The 7,975-nt window shown below is 45.6% G+C and overlaps 33 pseudogenes; all 33 read right to left on the bottom strand.

The window, feature by feature from the left end:
• Window positions 1–871: 871 nt before the first annotated feature.
• On the bottom strand, window positions 872–990 carry LOC140090374 (5S ribosomal RNA; annotated as a pseudogene).
• A 70-nt stretch (window positions 991–1,060) lies between these two features.
• Window positions 1,061–1,179, bottom strand: LOC140096582 (5S ribosomal RNA; annotated as a pseudogene).
• A 70-nt stretch (window positions 1,180–1,249) lies between these two features.
• Window positions 1,250–1,368, bottom strand: LOC140087072 (5S ribosomal RNA; annotated as a pseudogene).
• Window positions 1,369–1,438: 70 nt separating this feature from the next.
• LOC140079501 (5S ribosomal RNA) lies at window positions 1,439–1,557 on the bottom strand (annotated as a pseudogene).
• Window positions 1,558–1,627: 70 nt separating this feature from the next.
• On the bottom strand, window positions 1,628–1,746 carry LOC140096307 (5S ribosomal RNA; annotated as a pseudogene).
• Window positions 1,747–1,815: 69 nt separating this feature from the next.
• LOC140096295 (5S ribosomal RNA) lies at window positions 1,816–1,934 on the bottom strand (annotated as a pseudogene).
• A 251-nt stretch (window positions 1,935–2,185) lies between these two features.
• LOC140081800 (5S ribosomal RNA) lies at window positions 2,186–2,304 on the bottom strand (annotated as a pseudogene).
• Window positions 2,305–2,374: 70 nt separating this feature from the next.
• On the bottom strand, window positions 2,375–2,493 carry LOC140084143 (5S ribosomal RNA; annotated as a pseudogene).
• A 70-nt stretch (window positions 2,494–2,563) lies between these two features.
• On the bottom strand, window positions 2,564–2,682 carry LOC140096283 (5S ribosomal RNA; annotated as a pseudogene).
• Window positions 2,683–2,752: 70 nt separating this feature from the next.
• LOC140094231 (5S ribosomal RNA) lies at window positions 2,753–2,871 on the bottom strand (annotated as a pseudogene).
• Window positions 2,872–2,941: 70 nt separating this feature from the next.
• On the bottom strand, window positions 2,942–3,060 carry LOC140090607 (5S ribosomal RNA; annotated as a pseudogene).
• Window positions 3,061–3,130: 70 nt separating this feature from the next.
• On the bottom strand, window positions 3,131–3,249 carry LOC140094297 (5S ribosomal RNA; annotated as a pseudogene).
• Window positions 3,250–3,319: 70 nt separating this feature from the next.
• LOC140096269 (5S ribosomal RNA) lies at window positions 3,320–3,438 on the bottom strand (annotated as a pseudogene).
• Window positions 3,439–3,508: 70 nt separating this feature from the next.
• LOC140096257 (5S ribosomal RNA) lies at window positions 3,509–3,627 on the bottom strand (annotated as a pseudogene).
• Window positions 3,628–3,697: 70 nt separating this feature from the next.
• LOC140090062 (5S ribosomal RNA) lies at window positions 3,698–3,816 on the bottom strand (annotated as a pseudogene).
• A 251-nt stretch (window positions 3,817–4,067) lies between these two features.
• Window positions 4,068–4,186, bottom strand: LOC140081799 (5S ribosomal RNA; annotated as a pseudogene).
• Window positions 4,187–4,256: 70 nt separating this feature from the next.
• LOC140084142 (5S ribosomal RNA) lies at window positions 4,257–4,375 on the bottom strand (annotated as a pseudogene).
• A 70-nt stretch (window positions 4,376–4,445) lies between these two features.
• Window positions 4,446–4,564, bottom strand: LOC140096245 (5S ribosomal RNA; annotated as a pseudogene).
• A 432-nt stretch (window positions 4,565–4,996) lies between these two features.
• Window positions 4,997–5,115, bottom strand: LOC140081798 (5S ribosomal RNA; annotated as a pseudogene).
• A 70-nt stretch (window positions 5,116–5,185) lies between these two features.
• LOC140084141 (5S ribosomal RNA) lies at window positions 5,186–5,304 on the bottom strand (annotated as a pseudogene).
• Window positions 5,305–5,374: 70 nt separating this feature from the next.
• On the bottom strand, window positions 5,375–5,493 carry LOC140096233 (5S ribosomal RNA; annotated as a pseudogene).
• A 70-nt stretch (window positions 5,494–5,563) lies between these two features.
• LOC140085029 (5S ribosomal RNA) lies at window positions 5,564–5,682 on the bottom strand (annotated as a pseudogene).
• A 70-nt stretch (window positions 5,683–5,752) lies between these two features.
• LOC140084140 (5S ribosomal RNA) lies at window positions 5,753–5,871 on the bottom strand (annotated as a pseudogene).
• Window positions 5,872–5,941: 70 nt separating this feature from the next.
• On the bottom strand, window positions 5,942–6,060 carry LOC140096221 (5S ribosomal RNA; annotated as a pseudogene).
• A 70-nt stretch (window positions 6,061–6,130) lies between these two features.
• On the bottom strand, window positions 6,131–6,249 carry LOC140096208 (5S ribosomal RNA; annotated as a pseudogene).
• Window positions 6,250–6,319: 70 nt separating this feature from the next.
• On the bottom strand, window positions 6,320–6,438 carry LOC140090061 (5S ribosomal RNA; annotated as a pseudogene).
• Window positions 6,439–6,508: 70 nt separating this feature from the next.
• LOC140084139 (5S ribosomal RNA) lies at window positions 6,509–6,627 on the bottom strand (annotated as a pseudogene).
• A 70-nt stretch (window positions 6,628–6,697) lies between these two features.
• Window positions 6,698–6,816, bottom strand: LOC140096196 (5S ribosomal RNA; annotated as a pseudogene).
• A 70-nt stretch (window positions 6,817–6,886) lies between these two features.
• On the bottom strand, window positions 6,887–7,005 carry LOC140096184 (5S ribosomal RNA; annotated as a pseudogene).
• Window positions 7,006–7,264: 259 nt separating this feature from the next.
• On the bottom strand, window positions 7,265–7,383 carry LOC140096172 (5S ribosomal RNA; annotated as a pseudogene).
• A 70-nt stretch (window positions 7,384–7,453) lies between these two features.
• Window positions 7,454–7,572, bottom strand: LOC140087341 (5S ribosomal RNA; annotated as a pseudogene).
• Window positions 7,573–7,642: 70 nt separating this feature from the next.
• LOC140096159 (5S ribosomal RNA) lies at window positions 7,643–7,761 on the bottom strand (annotated as a pseudogene).
• Window positions 7,762–7,831: 70 nt separating this feature from the next.
• On the bottom strand, window positions 7,832–7,950 carry LOC140088530 (5S ribosomal RNA; annotated as a pseudogene).
• Between the last annotated feature and the right edge of the window lie 25 nt (window positions 7,951–7,975).

Raw genomic sequence — 7,975 nt, 5'->3', positions numbered from 1 at the left:
CGATCTGACGAGAGCAGGCACATTCAGCTTAGAATGGCCGTTGACAGCAGCTGTTCAATTTGAACCTTCTTTTACTATCTCATAGAGAAACTAACACAATTTTCAGGTTCAAAAAGGTCAACAGAACTTGGGATTCCCAGCCAGTCTCCCATGCTGGTACTTGCCAAGCCTTTAGCTGCATTGCTGCTGCGATCTGACGAGAGCAGGCACATTCAGCTTAGAATGGCTGTTGACAGAAGATGTTCAATTTGAACCTTCTTTTACTATCTCATAGAGAAACTAACACAATTTTCAGGTTCAAAAAGGTCAACGGAACTTGGGATTCCCAGCCAGTCTCCCATGCTGGTACTTGCCAAGCCTTAAGCTGCATTGATGCTGCGATCTGACGAGAGCAGGCACATTCAGCTTAGAATGGCCGTTGACAGCAGCTGTTCAGTTTGAACCTTCTTTTACTATCTCATAGAGAAACTAACACAATTTTCAGGTTCAAAAAGGTCAACGGAACTTGGGATTCCCAGCCAGTCTCCCATGCTGGTACTTGCCAAGCCTTAAGCTGCATTGCTGCTGCGATCTGACGAGAGCAGGCACATTCAGCTTAGAATGGCCGTTGACAGCAGCTGTTCAGTTTGAACCTTCTTTTACTATCTCATAGAGAAACTAACACAATTTTCAGGTTCAAAAAGGTCAACGGAACTTGGGATTCCCAGCCAGTCTCCCATGCTGGTACTTGCCAAGCCTTAAGCTGCATTGCTGCTGCGATCTGACGAGAGCAGGCACATTCAGCTTAGAATGGCCGTTGACAGCAGCTGTTCAATTTGAACCTTCTTTTACTATCTCATAGAGAAACTAACACAATTTTCAGGTTCAAAAAGGTCAACAGAACTTGGAATTCCCAGCCAGTCTCCCATGCTGGTACTTGCCAAGCCTTAAGCTTCATTGCTGCTGCGATCTGACGAGAGCAGGCACATTCAGCTTAGAATGGCCGTTGACAGCAGATGTTCAGTTTGAACCTTCTTTTACTATCTCATAGAGAAACTAACACAATTTTCAGGCTCAAAAAGGTTAACGGAACTTGGTATTCCCAGCCAGTCTCCCATGCTGGTACTTGCCAAGCCTTAAGCTGCATTGCTGCTGCGATTTGACGAGAGCAGGCACATTCAGCTTAGAATGGCCGTTGACAGCAGCTGTTCAATTTGAACTTTCTTTTACCATCTTTGACAGAGAAACTAACAATTTTCAGGTTCAAAAAGGTCAACAGAACTTGGGATTCCCAGCCAGTCTCCCATGCTTGTACTTGCCAAGCCTTAAGCTGCATTGTTGCTGCGATCTGACGAGAGCAGGCACATTCAGCTTAGAATGGCCGTTGACAGCAGCTGTTCAATTTGAACCTTCTTTTACTATCTCATAGAGAAACTAAAACAATTTTCAGGTTCAAAAAGGTCAACAGAACTTGGGATTCCCAGCCAGTCTCCCATGCTGGTACTTGCCAAGCCTTAAGCTGCATTGCTGCTGCGATCTGACGAGAGCAGGCACATTCAGCTTAGAATGGCCGTTGACAGCAGCTGTTCAATTTGAACCTTCTTTTACCATCTTTGACAGAGAAACTAACAATTTTCAGGTTCAAACAGGTCAACGGAACTTGGGATTCCCAGCCAGTCTCCCATGCTGGTACTTGCCAAGCCTTAAGCTGCATTGCTGCTGCGATCTGACGAGAGCAGGCACATTCAGCTTAGAATGGCCGTTGACAGCAGCTGTTCAATTTGAACCTTCTTTTACTATCTCATAGAGAAACTAACACAATTTTCAGGTTCAAAAGGTCAACGGAACTTGGGATTCCCAGCCAGTCTCCCATGCTGGTACTTGCCAAGCCTTAAGCTGCATTGCTGCTGCGATCTGACGAGAGCAGGCACATTCAGCTTAGAATGGCCGTTGACAGCAGCTGTTCAATTTGAACCTTCTTTTACTATCTCATAGAGAAACTAACACAATTTTCAGGTTCAAAAAGGTCAACGGAACTTGGGATTCCCAGCCAGTCTCCCATGCTGGTACTTGCCAAGCCTTAAGCTGCTGCGATCTGAAGAGAGCAGGCACATTCAGCTTAGAATGGCCGTTGACAGCAGCTGTTCAATTTGAACCTTCTTTTACTATCTCATAGAGAAACTAACACAATTTTCAGGTTCAAAAAGGTCAACAGAACTTGGGATTCCCAGCCAGTCTCCCATGCTGGTACTTGCCAAGCCTTAAGCTGCATTGCTGCTGCGATCTGACGAGAGCAGGCACATTCAGCTTAGAATGGCTGTTGACAGCAGCTGTTCAATTTGAACCTTCTTTTACTATCTCATAGAGAAACTAACACAATTTTCAGGTTCAAAAAGGTCAACGGAACTTGGGATTCCCAGCCAGTCTCCCATGCTGGTACTTGCCAAGCCTTAAGCTGCATTGATGCTGCGATCTGACGAGAGCAGGCACATTCAGCTTAGAATGGCCGTTGACAGCAGCTGTTCAGTTTGAACCTTCTTTTACTATCTCATAGAGAAACTAACACAATTTTCAGGTTCAAAAAGGTCAACGGAACTTGGGATTCCCAGCCAGTCTCCCATGCTGGTACTTGCCAAGCCTTAAGCTGCATTGCTGCTGCGATCTGACGAGAGCAGGCACATTCAGCTTAGAATGGCCGTTGACAGCAGCTGTTCAATTTGAACCTTCTTTTACCATATTTGACAGAGAAACTAACAATTTTCAGGTTCAAAAAGGTCAACGGAACTTGGGATTCCCAGCCAGTCTCCCATGCTGGTACTTGCCAAGCCTTAAGCTGCATTGCTGCTGCGATCTGACGAGAACAGGCACATTCAGCTTAGAATGGCTGTTGACAGCAGCTGTTCAGTTTGAACCTTCTTTTACTATCTCATAGAGAAACTAACACAATTTTCAGGTTCAAAAAGGTCAACGGAACTTGGGATTCCCAGCCAGTCTCCCATGCTGGTACTTGCCAAGCCTTAAGCTGCATTGCTGTTGCGATCTGACGAGAGCACGCACATTCAGCTTAGAATGGCCGTTGACAGCAGATGTTCAATTTGAACCTTCTTTTACTATCTCATAGAGAAACTAACACAATTTTCAGGTTCAAAAAGGTCAACAGAACTTGGGATTCCCAGCCAGTCTCCCATGCTGGTACTTGCAAAGCCTTAAGCTGCATTGCTGCTGCGATCTGACGAGAGCAGGCACATTCAGCTTAGAATGGCCGTTGACAGCAGCTGTTCAATTTGAACTTTCTTTTACTATCTCATAGAAAAACTAACACAATTTTCAGGTTCAAAAAGGTCAACGGAACTTGGGATTCCCAGCCAGTCTCCCATGCTGGTACTTGCCAAGCCTTAAGCTGCATTGCTGCTGCGATCTGACGAGAGCAGGCACATTCAGCTTAGAATGGCCGTTGACAGCAGCTGTTCAATTTGAACCTTCTTTTACCATCTTTGACAGAGAAACTAACAATTTTCAGGTTCAAAAAGGTCAACGGAACTTGGGATTCCCAGCCAGTCTCCCATGCTGGTACTTGCCAAGCCTTAAGCTGCATTGCTGCTGCGATCTGACGAGAGCAGGCACATTCAGCTTAGAATGGCCGTTGACAGCAGCTGTTCAATTTGAACCTTCTTTTACTATCTCATAGAGAAACTAACACAATTTTCAGGTTCAAAAAGGTCAACGGAACTTGGGATTCCCAGCCAGTCTCCCATGCTGGTACTTGCCAAGCCTTAAGCTGCATTGCTGCTGCGATCTGACGAGAGCAGGCACATTCAGCTTAGAATGGCTGTTGACAGCAGCTGTTCAATTTGAACCTTCTTTTACTATCTCATAGAGAAACTAACACAATTTTCAGGTTCAAAAAGGTCAACGGAACTTGGGATTCCCAGCCAGTCTCTCATGCTGGTACTTGCCAAGCCTTAAGCTGCTGCGATCTGACGAAAGCAGGCACATTCAGCTTAGAATGGCCGTTGACAGCAGCTGTTCAATTTGAACCTTCTTTTACTATCTCATAGAGAAACTAACACAATTTTCAGGTTCAAAAAGGTCAACAGAACTTGGGATTCCCAGCCAGTCTCCCATGCTGGTACTTGCCAAGCCTTAAGCTGCATTGCTGCTGCGATCTGACGAGAGCAGGCACATTCAGCTTAGAATGGCTGTTGACAGCAGCTGTTCAATTTGAACCTTCTTTTACTATCTCATAGAGAAACTAACACAATTTTCAGGTTCAAAAAGGTCAACGGAACTTGGGATTCCCAGCCAGTCTCCCATGCTGGTACTTGCCAAGCCTTAAGCTGCATTGATGCTGCGATCTGACGAGAGCAGGCACATTCAGCTTAGAATGGCCGTTGACAGCAGCTGTTCAGTTTGAACCTTCTTTTACTATCTCATAGAGAAACTAACACAATTTTCAGGTTCAAAAAGGTCAACGGAACTTGGGATTCCCAGCCAGTCTCCCATGCTGGTACTTGCCAAGCCTTAAGCTGCATTGCTGCTGCGATCTGACGAGAGCAGGCACATTCAGCTTAGAATGGCCGTTGACAGCAGCTGTTCAGTTTGAACCTTCTTTTACTATCTCATAGAGAAACTAATACAATTTTCAGGTTCAAAAAGGTCAACGGAACTTGGGATTCCCAGCCAGTCTCCCATGCTGGTACTTGCCAAGCCTTAAGCTGCTGCGATCTGACGAGAGCAGGCACATTCAGCTTAGAATGGCCGTTGACAGCAGCTGTTCAATTTGAACCTTCTTTTACTATCTCATAGAGAAACTAACACAATTTTCAGGTTCAAAAAGGTCAACAGAACTTGGGATTCCCAGCCAGTCTCCCATGCTGGTACTTGCCAAGCCTTAAGCTGCTGCGATCTGATGAGAGCAGGCACATTCAGCTTAGAATGGCCGTTGACAGCAGCTGTTCAATTTGAACCTTCTTTTACTATCTCATAGAGAAACTAACACAATTTTCAGGTTCAAAAAGGTCAACAGAACTTGGGATTCCCAGCCAGTCTCCCATGCTGGTACTTGCCAAGCCTTAAGCTGCATTGCTGCTGCGATCTGACGAGAGCAGGCACATTCAGCTTAGAATGGCTGTTGACAGCAGCTGTTCAATTTGAACCTTCTTTTACTATCTCATAGAGAAACTAACACAATTTTCAGGTTCAAAAAGGTCAACGGAACTTGGGATTCCCAGCCAGTCTCCCATGCTGGTACTTGCCAAGCCTTAAGCTGCATTGATGCTGCGATCTGACGAGAGCAGGCACATTCAGCTTAGAATGGCCGTTGACAGCAGCTGTTCAGTTTGAACCTTCTTTTACTATCTCATAGAGAAACTAACACAATTTTCAGGTTCAAAAAGGTCAACGGAACTTGGGATTCCCAGCCAGTCTCCCATGCTGGTACTTGCCAAGCCTTAAGCTGCATTGCTGCTGCGATCTGACGAGAGCAGGCACATTCAGCTTAGAATGGCCGTTGACAGCAGCTGTTCAATTTGAACCTTCTTTTACTATCTCATAGAGAAACTAACACAATTTTCAGGTTCAAAAAGGTCAACAGAACTTGGGATTCCCAGCCAGTCTCCCATGCTGGTACTTGCCAAGCCTTTAGCTGCATTGCTGCTGCGATCTGACGAGAGCAGGCACATTCAGCTTAGAATGGCTGTTGACAGAAGATGTTCAATTTGAACCTTCTTTTACTATCTCATAGAGAAACTAACACAATTTTCAGGTTCAAAAAGGTCAACGGAACTTGGGATTCCCAGCCAGTCTCCCATGCTGGTACTTGCCAAGCCTTAAGCTGCATTGATGCTGCGATCTGACGAGAGCAGGCACATTCAGCTTAGAATGGCCGTTGACAGCAGCTGTTCAGTTTGAACCTTCTTTTACTATCTCATAGAGAAACTAACACAATTTTCAGGTTCAAAAAGGTCAACGGAACTTGGGATTCCCAGCCAGTCTCCCATGCTGGTACTTGCCAAGCCTTAAGCTGCATTGCTGCTGCGATCTGACGAGAGCAGGCACATTCAGCTTAGAATGGCCGTTGACAGCAGCTGTTCAGTTTGAACCTTCTTTTACTATCTCATAGAGAAACTAACACAATTTTCAGGTTCAAAAAGGTCAACGGAACTTGGGATTCCCAGCCAGTCTCCCATGCTGGTACTTGCCAAGCCTTAAGCTGCATTGCTGCTGCGATCTGACGAGAGCAGGCACATTCAGCTTAGAATGGCCGTTGACAGCAGCTGTTCAATTTGAACCTTCTTTTACTATCTCATAGAGAAACTAACACAATTTTCAGGTTCAAAAAGGTCAACGGAACTTGGGATTCCCAGCCAGTCTCCCATGCTGGTACTTGCCAAGCCTTAAGCTGCATTGCTGCTGCGATCTGACGAGAGCAGGCACATTCAGCTTAGAATGGCTGTTGACAGCAGCTGTTCAATTTGAACCTTCTTTTACTATCTCATAGAGAAACTAACACAATTTTCAGGTTCAAAAAGGTCAACGGAACTTGGGATTCCCAGCCAGTCTCCCATGCTGGTACTTGCCAAGCCTTAAGCTGCATTGATGCTGCGATCTGACGAGAGCAGGCACATTCAGCTTAGAATGGCCGTTGACAGCAGCTGTTCAGTTTGAACCTTCTTTTACTATCTCATAGAGAAACTAACACAATTTTCAGGTTCAAAAAGGTCAACGGAACTTGGGATTCCCAGCCAGTCTCCCATGCTGGTACTTGCCAAGCCTTAAGCTGCATTGCTGCTGCGATCTGACGAGAGCAGGCACATTCAGCTTAGAATGGCCGTTGACAGCAGCTGTTCAGTTTGAACCTTCTTTTACTATCTCATAGAGAAACTAAAACAATTTTCAGGTTCAAAAAGGTCAACGGAACTTGGGATTCCCAGCCAGTCTCCCATGCTGGTACTTGCCAAGCCTTAAGCTGCATTGCTGCTGCGATCTGACGAGAGCAGGCACATTCAGCTTAGAATGGCCGTTGACAGCAGCTGTTCAATTTGAACCTTCTTTTACCATCTTTGACAGAGAAACTAACAATTTTCAGGTTCAAAAAGGTCAACGGAACTTGGGATTCCCAGCCAGTCTCCCATGCTGGTACTTGCCAAGCCTTAAGCTGCATTGCTGCTGCGATCTGACAAGAGCAGGCACATTGAGCTTAGAATTGCCGTTGACAGCAGCTGTTCAATTTGAACCTTCTTTTACTATCTCATAGAGAAACTAACACAATTTTCAGGTTCAAAAAGGTCAACGGAACTTGGGATTCCCAGCCAGTCTCCCATGCTGGTACTTGCCAAGCCTTAAGCTGCATTGCTGCTGCGATCTGACGAGAGCAGGCACATTCAGCTTAGAATGGCCGTTGACAGCAGTTGTTCAATTTGAACCTTCTTCTACTATCTCATAGAGAAACTAACACAATTTTCAGGTTCAAAAAGGTCAACGGAACTTGGGATTCCCAGCCAGTCTCCCATGCTGGTACTTGCCAAGCCTTAAGCTGCATTGCTGCTGCGATCTGACGAGAGCACGCACATTCAGCTTAGAATGGCCGTTGACAGCAGCTGTTCAATTTGAACCTTCTTTTACTATCTCATAGAGAAACTAACACAATTTTCAGGTTCAAAAAGGTCAACGGAACTTGGGATTCCCAGCCAGTCTCCCATGCTGGTACTTGCCAAGCCTTAAGCTGCATTGCTGCTGCGATCTGACGAGAGCAGGCACATTCAGCTTAGAATGGCCGTTGACAGCAGCTGTTCAATTTGAACCTTCTTTTACCATCTTTGACAGAGAAACTAACAATTTTCAGGTTCAAAAAGGTCAACGGAACTTGGGATTCCCAGCCAGTCTCCCATGCTGGTACTTGCCAAGCCTTAAGCTGCATTGCTGCTGCGATCTGACGAGAGCAGGCACATTGAGCTTAGAATGGCCGTTGACAGCAGCTGTTCAATTTGAACCTTCT

Source organism: Engystomops pustulosus, chromosome 9 (genome assembly GCF_040894005.1).
Source record: "Engystomops pustulosus chromosome 9, aEngPut4.maternal, whole genome shotgun sequence".
Lineage (NCBI taxonomy): Eukaryota > Metazoa > Chordata > Amphibia > Anura > Leptodactylidae > Engystomops > Engystomops pustulosus.
The sequence above is the reverse complement of the archived record's forward strand: the minus strand, read 5'-3'. Positions and strand labels throughout refer to the sequence as shown.